Genomic DNA, 15,420 nt, shown 5'->3' on the forward strand with positions numbered 1-15,420 from the left:
GAAACTTGGCAATTTTTGGCGATACATGGATACTGAGTTTGTGCAGTTCTTCGACTTGTTATTTTGGTTTGCATAGCAAAAATCACCACTACACAAAGACAAAATAACAAGACAAAGGATTGCATAAACTCGATACCCATGTACACATCTACCTATTTTCACTTAAAAAAATCCCAGAATTTTACAAACTTGTATTGCGCACTCCCTTAACTTTATCCATGTACACATCGACCAATTTTCACTTACAAAAACATCTCAGAATTGCACAAATGCATTGTGCACTTCCTTCACTTTGTCCACAAGGGGTATCCTAAAGTCAACTCTAACTCAATTAAGATAAGAGTCCCAATTATATAAATTAAGTTTTAATAATTAATGCCAGGAAATATGCAATACAGCTCAATTAAACTATCAAAAATTTCATTAAATGGCAAGGTGGTATACAAGTTCTGAGCATCATATCAGTTAGTATTGTAAAATTTGTTGTTTGTTAATATTTTTAGTTACTTTCTGATTATTGTTCATAATCCACTTGTTATTAAAAATGAATCTGAATTTAATTGGATTTTTGTAAAATTTTGGAAGTGCATACAAACTGGAGAATTTATTATAGTATGGTTTATTGGTCATTTTAAGTTTTTTGTTAAATGCTTTAAATCTATTAGTAAGGAAGTTTTCTTGACTTTTACAAATTTGAGAGTAGTGACTTCTAGGCTTTTAGAACTTTATAAGTAATCTTATTATTAAGTTTATTGCTAGTATTTTACGAATAATGCAAAAATTGTTGCAGGCTTTGTTAGTACTTGTAGTAATAAATTGGGTGCAAAGTGCCTCAATACTTAAGTTCCATACAATTAAAATTGATGCTATTAATATTACTGAAGTTTATCATTATTGTTTTTAATGCCATTGTAAATATGATGCTTCCATCCTTCAAAGGAGTTGAGTAGAGAGCTGCTATTTGTAGCTGGTGGTAATAATAAATTGGTCAAGTTTGTGTTTAATCTTTTTGTGTTATATATAAGTGATCGCCAAGCGAGCCTAGCTCGTGGGGACATTTTCGGTAGATTGCGTTAACACTTCAGTTGGCTAACCTTGATTCCTCCACTGAGCTGATGCTAACGACAAGTGCTTGTTTCTCAAACACAAGTGCCATTGTCAGCCTCATCTCATAGTTGATTGTATGCGCATGAGGTTGTGCAAATTATGTTTTTCGTGTTTATATTAGACATTTGCTAACTTGGATAGTTTGATTTATGCATTGGTACCAAGCTAGCTTTGTTCTAATAATGGTGTGTTTAAGCAAAAAGCTTATCACTTTCATTCAGAATGGGGAAACTGATTACTTCTTTACCCAGGTATATATTGCATTTTGATTTTCTAGAAGCTAATACTGCAGTAGAGTTGGAACTGATTGATTTTCAGATGGTATATCTGTAAAACCGCTTTCTTCAAACTCTGAAAATATTTGGCCTCTTATACCTAAAGAAAAGCACCCAATTTCGGTTCAAGTTTGTTTTAAAGTGAAGATAATATTCAGCTCTATATATCTGTTCGAGATTTCTTTTTTCAGTACGAAATTTATCAAAAATAAGTACACAAATAGACTCACTGATGAACACTTGAACAACTGTATTCGAATAGCAGTTGTTCAAGTGTTACTACCTACTCTCCCAACACTAAAAAACTTGTTCATGACAAAAAAAAAAAAAGTTTCTTTCTTCTTATTAAAGCTAATAAGTCTGATAGAAACACTGTCATTACATTTGTTATTTAGTAACTACGCTTCATTTTCTTTCTTAGTACAATTGGATTTCAGTTTCTTTTTGTTATTTATAGTTTAATTAAAATTGATTTTATATTTACTAGAAATGCAAGTTTATAGGCAATAAACAAATGTAAGGTTAAAAAAAATAGTTCTTTTGGCTACCAAAACTATTTTAAAAGAACTATTTTTAGTACACAGTAGGATTAAAAAATGGCACAGTAGCTCAGAAGGTTCAAAAACTACTGCTATGTAGTGAAAAAGAAAATCGCTTTATCTTTCAATTATTTTACTGATACACATTTTTAAAGCTGACACGTACATAATTATGACAAAACATATATCTCAAATTAGAAGTTGTTTTTACATAGCACCTTTCTAATAAAAGCTGATATTTGCAGTATATATGCTAAATACACACAGCTGTAAAAAATGCAAAAAAACATGTTACATTATAAAAAAATATTACTAACCAAGATGATTTTCTTCCAGTGTATAAGTAAGAGGTAAACTCAAAAGTCTTGCATAAGCTTTCCTTGCAGACTCTAGAATGGAAAAACTGTGTTTTATGAACTGTGTGTACATGTTTTATGAAATAAACATTTTTTCCGTGTGTCATCAATAAACTAAATGCATGTACTACAATATATCTGCATTTAATTCATATATTATTCAGGTGGATTTATATCTTAATTTTTATTCTTATTGACAAAGTTCATAGAAAATGTGGAACTAATTGAAATAAGAACGGTTTTATGTAAACGTGGATTTTAGGAACACTGAAAATGAGGTAAATTTGACAAGAAATTAGTAATGCGGAAAAAGAAATTATTAGCAAGAGGTATCACTATTTTGAAGTCGGAATAAAAGTTTCCAAAATGAAATAGTTTTGTTTTCATTCTTACATATTATTTACATTCTTAAGAAATGCACTAAAAATGGGATAGCAGGTATAAATTTTATTTTGGAGAAACAATACAATAAATACATAGTATCGTGAATTACGAAACTAAATCTGAGTGATAAAAGAATGTTTTCTTTTTTTCAAACTGAGCATTTCTGCATAAGATATATTTAAGTTCTTAAGGTGAATTAGATATAAGTTTATAACATACGCTTAAATGGAAATTAATACGTAAAGCTTACCGAAAAAGATTATTACTTGCAACATATACTCAAGAATTTGTTTAATCAAAAATATTTATACCACCAGACGTATTATTCGATTAGACAAAGCTGTTGCCACAGATGATATCTGGAATCTTGAGTACTAGCATTGTTCTAATATTACGTCTTTTTGCCTTAAGTGTGTGCTTTACTTTAATTCAAGCTATTATACTAATACAAATAAATGGATTATTAGCGGAATTTTGAGCCTAAGATACTAGTACCCCCTGGATTCAGTTAGCTCTAGGAGATGTTGAAGAAACGCGCGCGAAATTTGAGGCCTTTTTTCATTAAATTAGTTTCTTGGGCTAGGAAATTATTTTGCTCTTGAAATTTTGAAATACATTATCGCCTAAGCTATTTATTTGCTTTATGCAATAAAATAGACAGATACTCAGTTTTATGTCAAAAAGAGGGAATAACTTTTATTCTTTCTCTCTTTAGCCGAGCCGCCAAGTGTTCGTGCTTTTCTTGGTCTCAAAAGGCCCGTCTACACGAAGCGATTTTCTCGGCCGACTTTCTCGTAGAGCAACAATTTTAAGGGTCTGCACATGCGCCAAAAATCGGTCATGTTCTCTGCCGCGATTTCAGAACTGGTGTTCACTGCTCACTAGCGTACGATAAAATCGGGGTCTCTAGCCAATAAGATTGCTTTGAGTGATCACGTGTTTTTCTCCTCATTTGGAATAATAAACATGGCGGCATTTCGTTGGAACAAAACTCAGCTAATAGATTTCTATAGAGAAAATGTTGTGTTGTAGGACACGAGTAATGTAAATTTTAAAAATAAAAAATTAAGGGATTCTCTTATTTTGATAAGATTTGTCTTCCCCATTATTCCCCAATATATATTCAAATATTTTCTAATTCCGGGTGAAAATGATTTTAACTTCCCCAAGAAAAGTTCCAAAACTATTAATGATGCCATATCATGGGTACTAGATGAAAATATTCAGAAACTACTTGAAACTGTGAGACTTATTGAAAAAATTCAAAAAGCAAAATCTCCAGTCGAGAATAAAGCAGCGCAGAGACTCAATTGACTTCGCCGAAAATGTAAGTTAATCAGGTGACGAGGTACATAGCTTTTCAGACAAATCCCACACGAGCGACCATAGCGTAATGGTAAAGAGCAGTCTGGTATTATCCGCACCTTGAGATCGTGGGTTCGATCCTCCATTTTAATTTTGGACTTTCTGCGCCTGGAAGAACTTTTCAATTTAGTTTCTCCATCACTAAATTCGAACTGCATTACTTAAAAGTCACGTTTTATTTTTTCGCCTACGGGTGGGGTGTTTATTGAATTTTAACGTTTTTCTTTTTCGAATAGCCGTTGGCATGTGTTTTAGATCTACTGGTCAAAAGTCACAAACTCAGTTTTGTGTTAATTGAATTTTGCGAAAGCAAATTACAGCCTATTTTAATTCAATATTCCTAAATTTTATTCGCTGATTAACTGATAGAGTCATATAATCATAGTTTTCAGACTGTATTAGTTGTTTAATTATGCTGATATTAGTTTTTTAATGTTCAATAAATATACTACTTAAGACTTTGCACCTTTATGATATTTCTTATTTAAATTTTTTGCACTGAAATCACACTGCTGCTTTGTAATGTAGTAATCTTTATTCTTTATTAATACTTTTTACTCATATTGGTTTTATATTCATGATATTATTGTCTATTTATTCATTAATAAAGTTTTGATTGAAAGCACAGCAGTTAGTTATTTTTTCTGAAACATGGTTATTTATTAATTCAAGATTTAAATGCACAAATAGGAGTGCCAGAAAGTAAAATTTAAAAATAAAAAAAAAAAAAAACTAAAAAAGGAGTAATCCGTGTACTCAGTACACAAAAGAAAAGCTTTTTTTTTTTTTTTTTTTTTTTTTTTTTAAATTAATTTTCCTGCAAATTAAATTTAGCAAAAAATCAAAATCACGCGGCATCATCCGTAAATACTTTCCGAATTGTACTGTGTCTTCAATACGCAACTCCCGGAGCAGGGAATTACGAAGGCACTATGAATTTCTCGTCGTTTGGACCCAGCATTTTTTTCCCTTCTGTAGCAGTAGCTATGTTCAAAATTGTAGCTGTATCTATAGTAGCAATTTAAAATAGTCATCCATTATTTTGACTATTTGACCACACCGTAAGCTTTGTTTACAAATCGTAGACAGTGTGACGCTGTAGAGGGCGGGAACACTTCCTTTCATAGTGATTGGCTGAGTGAATTCCTGTACTAACGAGAAAATCGGTTCGTGTGGACAGGCGAGCTATCTCAGATATTGTCGGCCGAGAAAATCGCTACGTGTAGACGGGCCTAAGGTTTCTCTAGTGTAAACAGCCTGTATGTTTTGTTATGATTTAGAAGCTCTGCGTACTTTTGATTGCGCAGTTTCTCTTACTATATTATCTGTATTTTTAAAGACAGCAATGAGAAAATAATCAGTAGCTATTTAAGAAGTTAAAATTAATGTATGCATATGTGAAATCGAAATTTGCGGTTTAAATATTCAGATAGAGAGCTAATGCGATTTTCCTCCCTCGTCGCACTAAGGTTCCTATAGGAGGAGGAGTGCTAAGACTCCTATAGCGCAGCAGTACTACGTAAGGCTCCTATATAGTCTTCCTCCTTTATATAGGAGCCTTATGTAGTACTGCTTCGCTAAATTTGCTACCTAAACAAAATTGCGAAGCTTAGTGATGTCATAGATGGGTGGGACAAAGCTTCTGACGTTTGATCTCACATTTTACACCAGTATTTCTCTCTTATTCACAAAGCCTACAGACCGTTTCTGCTGCTATTTGCTCCGATTGGTTAAAACAGGAAACGTAGGGTTACAGAACCTAGTGCTTGGCGACTTTTGGTTCATCGCCTTTACAATTTGTATTTCAGTGTCGTGTACCAAAAATTGTGCATAACTGACCGGAGAAACCGCAGCTCAGCGGTAACAAGCGCGGGAAAAATACTCATACTTCTAGATCTCCGGTTCTATCACTGCTCGTAACTTTCATAAGCTCTGATTTACACGGATTTATTTACTTTTTTATTTTAACTTTATTGAATGACTTTGTCATTACTTGTCTTTTTGCCTTCGGGTGCGGTGTTAAAAATTAAACTCCTTTGTTTTCTCTATTTTTGATAATGTTAATTTTTCTTATTTTTATTTACGGGTTTGTACACTTTGTAGTAGGTACCAGTAGCAAGATTACGATCCAAGATCCCGAAAAGAGTTTCAATAGAAATAGCGCATAATGGAATAAAATATAATTTTAGTTGTACTTACTTTTCATAATTTAGGTAAAAAAGAATAGGTATCCGACGCCCTTAAATGTTTACTGAATGTTTTCATTTGGTTTATTTTTTAATATTCCTTTATTTGTATAAATTAATGCGCTATGGAAATTTACACAACAGACTCTTTCTAACAGAAAAAAAAGTGCATATGCTATCTCCGTGTAAACACCTTTTCTTGTAAAACAATTACGTACTTTTAAAAGTTTAAATTCAAATACAGATAAACTGTTAATAAGGTAAGTAAATTATTTAAAATATATTCCACAGTTTTCATTCATAAACTAAAAAAATATCGAATGAAATAAACGCTGTTTCCGTTTGTTTGGCGTTAATTACCACGCTTACAGGGCGATAACTTGCCATTCCAAATATGACTGCCAAGCAGATGTTTCATCCAATGAGAGCAGACCGTAGAGAAATGGTCTGTAGGCTTTGTGAATATGCGTGTTTCTCAACCGCTGGTCCGCGAAATATCGTTACCACCGGAATAACAGAAATATCCAGCTATCTGTCCAAAATTCAAAGTGTCATAGACCGACAACCGATATTACAACAGCACCTACATTACAATAACAATAGTTTACTAGTTTTGAAAATAATATGATCGATGATGATTTATTTATGCGAAAATATTGTGCCAGTGAGTCAAATTATTAAACTTACCGATTCGCGAGAACGTACCGAAATATTTTACCGGTCCTTGGAGTAAATCCAGTTGAGAAACACTGTTTTACACTACATTTATAATTTTCTACTGAAGATAACAATAATTAGTTGTTTATTATTGAAATTAACATTAAATTCTTTACTTTACATTTCTAACACTTAAGCTTGTTTTTTACTGAAAATAAGTGTAATAAATTCTTTATATTTAAAATTAATATTATAGATTACTTCAGTTATTCATGCTTGCATTTCATACAGTTTCAATATTTTCAGAGAATTTTTAACTTACGGCGGTTTGTTGACAAATGTCTGCGTATTCTTTCAACATAAGCAAATTTAGCCCATTATCATATAAAAAATGCAGTGAAGTACTGAAAAAGTCTGCTGCTACGTAGAATACATCCTCAAAATTCTGCTGAATTAAAAAATTGCCTACTTTATCATATTATTAATAAATATTTGCCGAATATCATTTTTGTTTTTTTAGCGTTTTTTTCGATTAGTATCAATATTGAAAAATAGAGGGCGCCGCAACTCCATTTGGGAGGATAGCCAATTTTCATTTTGGGGAAACATTTAGTTTTTCTGCATTAAAATGGTTAATATTTTTATCTTAGGAAACGAAGTAACATTTACAAATTTACCATGACACGATTCATTCATCAAAATGTTATTTCTACAGCACAAAATGTGCATATACATCCATTATATTCAAATACTTTGCAAACCTAAAGGTTTCGGAAACGTCTTTCATCTTTCGCCAAGTAGGAAATTTGGCGAATTTTTTCACGCTTGTGTTGTAGATCGTCTGCAGAGTTGAACAGGTTTTGTAAGTATATATCCCCCTGCGTCAAGCAATTTAGGAGAACAACTTTTTAAACAGGAAAATCAAGCATGAAATTATGGAATTCAGAATTAAAAAATGGACTTTCTCCTATCAAACCTGGATCCTCAAGATCAGGCAGTATGGAAAATTGCTAAGAAATAGCAGACCAAATCAAACTCATGCAATTCATCACATGGGAATCTCCTATCAATCTGAGGACGAGATTGCTAATATAATGGCTAATGAATTAAAGAAAATCTTTCAACCTCACCCGCCTGAGAATAACTCCCAAGAAGAAGTTAATTTTACCGTTGACAGTATTAACAATTATCCTATAACAAATTTCATTCCCTTTACTTCACCAAGAGAAGTAAGAGAAATTATTCACAAACTCAAGCCAAGGAAAGCCAAAGGCTATGATCAAATTAGTAATGAAGCACTTAAAGCCCTTCCTAGACGTTGTATTACTAACATAGTCAATATTTTTAATGCCTGCATCCGAAATAATTATTTTCCTGAGCAATGGAAACACTCAATAATAGTCAATATCTTAAAACCAAAGAAAGATCCTAAACTCGTCACTTCCTACAGACCTATCAGTCTTTTACCTTCATTAGGAAAAGTTTTTGAGAAAATCCTCTGCTCAAGGCTCACTAACCATCTCGAAAGACTCAATTTAATAGATGATCTGCAATTCGGCTTCCGCAGTGGACACTGCACGACTCATCAAATTCTCAATTTGGTGGAATTTGTTTCGCAAGCCTTTACTAAGAAAAACGGGGTGGCTGCATGCTATCTCGACTTCGAAAAGGCCTTTGATAGAGTGTGGTATGCAGGCCTCCTGCAAAAATTGAATAATTTTATGCTTCCAAACAGTTTCGTAAAACTCATTAGTTCCTATCTGAAAAACAGGACTTTTCATGTTCGCTGCGGTGACGCCTTATCTGTCAGGAAAAGAATTCATAGCGGGGTCCCGCAAGGATCCGTTCTTTCCCCCCGGCTCTATAATGTTTATATCAATGATTTCCCGCACCCATTCAACACGAAAATACTAAAATACGCTGACGACACTGTAGTACTGACTGAATCCAGAAGTCCCCAGCTCGCTCTAAGTAATTTACAAATGCATCTCAATATGATCAATCACTGGTGCAAGACTTGGAAAATTAAGCTCAACGCCTCTAAATGTTGTATTGTGCTCTATGGGAGATACAAAACAAGATTAAGAGTCAATACTGATATCTACTTAGACAGAACTCTAATCCCTGTAGCTAATTCCTATAAATATTTAGGTGTTTACATAGATAAGTCTCTCAACTTCAAAGATCATATTTCTTAAATCTTAAACAAAGCAAATGCAGCCTACATGGCAATTTATCCTATTATCGGCAAAAAATCGAAGCTCAGTCTAAAAATAAAGAAAATGCTTTACATATCTCTAATTCGACCGATCATGCTATATGCAGTGCCGGCCTGAGCAATCGCCAGTAAAACTGAGCGCAAAAAATTAGATATACTCCAAAATAAAATTCTACGTAGCATTGTGAATGCACCTTGGTACGTGAGAAACTCTATAAAACGACTTGGATATTCCATCTGTGCATAACTTTATACTCATGACAGCTCATAACTTCTTCGAGAAGATGAAGCATAGTCAGTATAACGCAATTAAACAAATGTTGGATTATGATCCAACCATTGAATACACTGTCAAACGCCCAAGGACAATTCATCACAATTCGTCATGGTGGTAACTTGTAAATTTTAATTTTAAAATTTACTTGAACTCTGAAATTGGACTCTATCCTATTATTTGTGTTGCATCTTATACTTATGTTAATCAAGAAAATTTTTTATTCAAGATTTTATGTTACTATTTCATTTTTTAAATTATTTTGTAAAAAATTTTTACTTTATCGTATGATTCTACGAACTTTTGAACTTTTTACGGCCTATCTAACTACTGCATACTTCTGAAGGACTTTGAACTCTTATGCCATTCACAGCTTCAAACTGTCTTCGCGCCATTTTCATGATGTCTCACTATTGATTATCCTGCACTCTTACTAGCTATATTGCACTCACCACCTGCATTTGCTATACATCTCAATGAACCTGCCTGCATGCTTCAATTTAATGCCATTGCTTACCACTGCACAATTTTTATGATGAACGCCTACTTTCGTAAGTATTAAGATATGGCTGCTCACGCAGCTGAATTTTCTTCGCGCACTGGTGTTGGTACTTCCCTAGTACCACTTATTTGAAAATATCTTTGCCTAGTGCACTTTAATGCGATCTACTGGCGAAAACTCTTTAGTAGTTAATGACCAGAAAAAAGTAAGTCATAAGTCATAATTTAGGAGAACAAAACGTTGAAAGCTTTCATTAGCCAATCAACTCAACAAAACGTTGAACGCTTTCAATACCATCAGTAGCGTCTGGAAACCATAACGAGTCAGTGCATTCAACGAAAAATTTCTCAAGAGCAATGTTTGGCTCTCCGCTAAATATAATTCAAATGATAAATTATTTGGTTAATAGTATTAATAAATATTCAGCTATGGGTTATGCGGGAACGTGGAAGGATCATTCGATATTTTTTTCAGAGAGCGTTAGGGATATCTTTAAAACTCAGTTACCAATTTTGAACCATTATACGTAAAATCTTGAATGCTGAACTCATATTTACATGGAGTAATTTATAGAACTTAATCATAGAAAAAGAATGCGTTTAAATTATATATTAATTAGGTCAGCACTTCATTGAATGCATTGAAATTAAGTATAACTGAAACGGATTTAAAATAGTCTTCAAATATTAGGGATAGTGTGTTATTTTATATAAAGATTCGTTAAAGTAAATTTTGCCTCTTCAATAATTCTTACAATATGACAATTCTCGTTGAATATTTTAATATTTTTCCTTGCATCACAAAGCATAAGTTATTTCATCGCCGGAAGGATGCCATAATTGGAAATTAAGGAACATCTCGAGAGATAAATCGTGAAATTCGGCGAATATTTCGCAGCCGAGGATTTTCACTTACATATTCTTTCAAAGAATCTGTTAGATAACGACGCATTAAGTTATATTTATTTTCAAACAATCAAGCTTTGCCAGTGTTAATAGAACCGTTACAAGAGATCAAGACCTTGATTTAAGCTGATAGTATGATTTAATACTTTATGCGCCCCACAGTTTTGTTATTATTATTATTATTTGGTATCTATTATCATCATTGGTTTGGTTATTTATTTCATTACGGCAAAGCACACAAGGGCTATCTGCGTAAATGGAGGGATGCCTTCGTTGAGGACTTTCTAAGCGAAACTGGCTTGTACCATGCTATACATGGGAAAAATCATGAAATTTCCCATGCAACCAGACTATTCGAACCTCGATTGAACTACCAGTGATCAGGGATAACAGATGGCCCACCGGCACCGCTCGCTCGTCGGTGACCTATCTGCTATCATGTAATGTGGTTTGTATTCGAAAACAGATTGTTCAAGGATGCCAGAAAATATTAAAAGCATTTAAACATTGGAAACCATCTCGAAACTTCAATATAAATCAGAAAAATTCGTGATTTTTTTTTTTATTTATTATGTGGAAAATTACGAAAATCCTTAAAATTTGCGGAAATTCGCTCTGTAAAAACGGTCTTGCGGAAGAATTCAAACAACGGATAATAACTTTACTTTGTGGGTATTTTGTCGGCTTTGTCAGCTCTTTGATTGTAAATCATCAAATAATAATTAATGGTAAATCAGATGAAAGGTTTTATCTAGGAAAGCATGTTTACCTAAATTTCAGTGATCATCTCGACTTGTCGCTGTACGTATTAGATGTAAATAGGTTTGAACAGGATTTTCATACATTTAGCATCAATTTTTAAGATATTTTTGCGTTTTACGGTTTCGTGGATTTGGAGTAATTGATGATGAAGGATGAAAAACATATATAAAATGTATGGTGGCATAATAACAAAAAGCTAACAGGAGCAATTTGTAATAGTTTCAAAATAATTTTTTAAACTTCATTAATGTTATTCCAATTAAAACCCTGGTATTTTTAATTGAAACTGTTTCTTGTTCTGGTTGTAGCTTTTAAACATTGCTTTGGACGGGATTATTTTGGTTACGGCAAAGCATACGAAAGCTGTTTACCTAAAGAAAGGACTGCCTTCCTGATAGGCTTTCTAAGTGGAACTGGCTTGTATCCACATTACGCGTGGGGAAAATCACGAAAACTCCCATGTAGAAACTTCTTTGAGAATTTGAACAATGGTCTGTCTATCAATTTTCAACTATTTTAATGTTTGGCAGCGAACGGGTCTTAAGAATTGTTTTAATTATTAAACAAATGCCAGGCCATTGACCGTCAGGTCATTAGGCGACGAGCTCACCAATGCTTTTAACAATGCAATAAAAATTATTTAGTGCATAACATTCGCCCAGATAAGCATCAGTCATGCCTCTTCTGTAATTCATTACGTATTCAGGGAATTATCAGTTAAAATCGAAATAAATAGGTACTAAGACAATCATATCCGCTCAAAAGTCCAAAGTGGTCCACAGCGGCAGATCCAGAACGCTGCAAGTACTAGAAAGCACGCTCGAGGGCCACCAACACCGATTGCTGGTTGCAACACGATAATGAAGTGACTATATAAAAATGGAAAAGGATTTCAGAGTTCAAATCGTAGGTTATTTTCATTTTGTATGCTTCGCAGTGGTTGGAATTTAATAATTGAAAGTTAATTTACCATACAAACCACGTTATGGAAAAATGAGATAAATTGTAATTCTTGAACGAATAATCAATGAAAATTAGATAAATGAAGTATAAAAAAATTACACAAAATTGTAATAGGTTTGCCTCAAGTATAATTTTATTATTTGCTTCGCTTCTAGTATCTGCGCAAAATGAAAAGAATTGTATAAAAGCGCTTCATGTAGAGGGGCTAAATAGTCCTCTTTTACGTCCTCTCTCTCATAAGTAACTCTTTTAAGTCCTGTTTATGTAGGTCAGTTCTCAGTTTAAACAAAAAAAATATTTTCCTCTCTATCGTTTAGATACTTTACACAGCTGTAAAATGTATATCAGTTGTCAGTCTGTTACTCCTTTTGGAAGAGGAGGAAAGGGAGCTTTTTCCGTTTTGCTTATCTCTAAATGCCACGTAGATACCCCATGGAGGTAAGAATGAAAGGACGGTCCAACCCCGCACTAGGAATGAAGCACTGCTCCCAGGCTTTCTAGATTTTTTGTTTACATCCAGAGCTTCCTTTACAGCGCTTTCATAGTATTTCTACACACGACAGTTCCATACAAATCGAAAAGCGGGACACTTAAGTATAAAACAAACATTCATTGTTAAGTGAATAATAGAAATTTGTACACTTTAGTGACATTTACCGCACAAATCACATTTTGGTTATTTTTCGATAACTTGCAACAGCGATTTTGCGGCGACAGATATTTCCCTCTACGTTGGGAGGGAGCCACTCCTGTTGCGAAGAAGTTTTCCTTATTAAAAATACAAATTTTTTGTCCAAGAGCTACGACAGCCAGAGAAGATCGCTATTTGTCCATTTTAGCGAGGCGTAACAGAGGGGCTACAGCTTCTCAGCTCTCTCGGGACCTGTATGCAGCCACAGGAACCCGTGTAACAAGGACGACTGTTTCCAAAAGACTGAATGAGAGAGGGTTGTTTTCCAGAAAACCGGCTGTTTGCGTCCCGCTCACGTCTACGAACAGGAGAGTCCAATTAGTATGGTGCAGGCAGCATAGTGATTGGAGTACGGAGCAATGGGCGACCGTTCTGTTCATCAATGAGTCCCGTTTTAGCCTAAACACCAATTCTCGCCGTACTTTCAAATGGAGAGAGCCACAGACCCGCTACCTACCCTCCAATGTCCGCGAAATCAACAATTATGGCAGAGGCGGTGTAATGGTCTGGGCAGGCATCATGTTGGATGGCCGCACCTCTCCACGTCTTTGACAGAAGCTCTATGACCGGTGTAAGGTGTAGGGATGTGATCTTGGAACCCTATGTTCGCCTTTTCCGGGGTGCAGTGCGCCCCGAGTTCATCTTACAGGACGATAACGCGAGGCCACATAGAGTTCTTCTGGTCGACGAATTTCTCGAGAGTGAGGATATTTGCCTTACGGATTGGCCAGCCAGATCACCAGACCTCAACCTTTCTGGTCTGGAGGAGACCCTCCAGATCTCAACCAGACCTGAGCAGTGGTGCTCAAACTTTGGTCTCTCGCGAGCACATTTTGGCCTATGGCGAGCACATTTCCAAAACATCAGCATTTTTGTTAAATATATTTTCAATCTTATGTGATACGTCTGAAATATAAATTTCCGTAAGTGGGTTTGAAATTAATAATAATATTGGTTGAACTTTATGGAAATCAGAGAAGCAAAGTTCAAAATTATTTTTCAGCGCATTTAGGTTTTCCGAGTATTTCTCTGTTTCAATTGCCTTGTTGTTATTAATATGGCTTGATAAATTCTGAAAAATGGGTGAAATTTTTTTCTTTCATCTGATTTATCCACAAATTTATTTGAAAAGAAGTTACAGTCCCAGTCAATTGAAAAAATGTTTTTTTTTCCTCCCCCCCCCTGGAGATCTTCGTTCAGTTTGTTCAGTTTAGCTGTTATATCCGTGAGAAAATACAGATCGGATAACCAATTATTATCGTCCAATTCTTTATAACTTTCGTTTCCGGATTCCAAAAACTGCGTTATTGGCGAAAGAAATTCTACAAACCGTTGAAGTACATTTCCTCTGCTGAGCCATCTGAACATCGGAATGGAGCAATAAGATTCCATGTTCGCTATGAAGTTCATCAGTCAGCAATCAATTATTTTATAACGTCTTGCAAGATATCTCTTATGACTGTAAATGCTTACCCTATTTTAACAATTAAGAAATATAAATGAATGGTTATTTTAAAAATATTTTTTGTTCGTAGTACCTAGTCGGGCTGGCGAGCACATACAAAACGATCGGCGAGCACAAGGTTGGGCACCGCTACTATAGAGCATGTCTGGGATGCTCTGATGAGGGCAATTGCAACTCGCAACCCCCGTCCGAGAACCATCCAGGAACTGAAAACAGCGTTGGTGAATGAGTGGGACCAATTGCCACAGGTACTGATAAACTGCATTATTGCTAGTATGACATCACGCTACGAGGCCTGTATTTCTGTAAGAGGGGACCATACCCCTATTAACCCATTTCTTTTGTGTCTTCTACAACCGCTGTTTCAGACCTTCAGACTTCCATGAGTGTTACACACGAACATGAGTGTCTATTATAACTGTTGAATGTTTATTTTGTTTGTATTATATCAACCTATGTTCACACCAAATTTTATTAAAATCTGTCCTGTAGTTCTGGAGATCGTAGATCAAATATGAAAATTCTCTTAATTTCTTTGCAAAGTGTATTATAAAAAGAATGCGTTGGAACGTTTTCGTTTTTTTCTTTGTCTGTATTGTCTTATCTTTATCTATTTTCAGTCACATTGTGTAAAAATATTTGGTAATTGTAAAATTATTATAGTAAGTTAAAGAAATATCAAAACTGCTAAAATTTTTGGCGACTCCCTGCTGCAGGTCGCTGTAGTGCAGGTGCAGTGACTCCCATGAGGGTCGTAACGCACAGTTTAAG

At 34.5% G+C, this 15,420-nt stretch overlaps 2 protein-coding genes across 2 annotated transcripts in view; one reads left to right on the forward strand and one right to left on the reverse strand.

Moving 5' to 3' along the window:
- LOC118186808 (uncharacterized) overlaps nucleotides 1-3,004 on the reverse strand; it is a 46,603-nt gene extending 43,599 nt beyond the window's left edge. The window contains exons 1-2 of the mRNA XM_035356964.2: nucleotides 2,912-3,004; nucleotides 2,239-2,310 (exon numbers count right to left, since the gene is read on the reverse strand). The gene's annotated coding sequence lies outside the window, so the exon portion shown is untranslated. The remainder of the gene's footprint in view (nucleotides 1-2,238; nucleotides 2,311-2,911) is intronic.
- LOC118186863 (disintegrin and metalloproteinase domain-containing protein 10-like) overlaps nucleotides 1-15,420 on the forward strand; it is a 218,651-nt gene that overhangs the window by 26,599 nt on the left and 176,632 nt on the right. The window lies entirely within an intron of this gene.

Source organism: Stegodyphus dumicola, chromosome 4, assembly GCF_044657685.1.
Source record: "Stegodyphus dumicola isolate Sdum_Otavi_A_Nest chromosome 4, ASM4465768v1".
Taxonomy (NCBI): Eukaryota; Metazoa; Arthropoda; class Arachnida; order Araneae; family Eresidae; genus Stegodyphus; species Stegodyphus dumicola.